The sequence below is a fragment of the Rhincodon typus genome, chromosome 11, assembly GCF_021869965.1.
Source record: "Rhincodon typus isolate 14 chromosome 11, sRhiTyp1.1, whole genome shotgun sequence".
Taxonomy (NCBI): domain Eukaryota; kingdom Metazoa; phylum Chordata; class Chondrichthyes; order Orectolobiformes; family Rhincodontidae; genus Rhincodon; species Rhincodon typus.
The window spans coordinates 1382702-1382931 of NC_063342.1; the positions used below are offsets into that span (position 1 = coordinate 1382702).

Here is a 230-nt window from a genome sequence, read left to right on the forward strand (position 1 = left end):
CCCCCTGCCCCAGCGGGGGTCGGTGCGTGAGGGTGCGTGACCCCCAGCCCCAGCGGGGGTCGGTGCGTGAGGGTGCGTGACCCCCAGCCCCAGCGGGGGTCGGTGCGTGACCCCGTACCCCACCAAGATGGGGTGTGTGCGTGAGGGTGCGTGACCCCGTACCCCACCAAGAGGGGGTGTGTGCGTGACCCCTTACTCCACCGTGGGTCGGTGCGTGGCCCCGTGCCCCA

At 73.5% G+C, this 230-nt stretch overlaps 1 protein-coding gene across 1 annotated transcript in view; it reads left to right on the forward strand.

Moving 5' to 3' along the window:
* trappc10 (trafficking protein particle complex subunit 10) overlaps positions 1-230 on the forward strand; it is a 49205-nt gene that overhangs the window by 30201 nt on the left and 18774 nt on the right. The window lies entirely within an intron of this gene.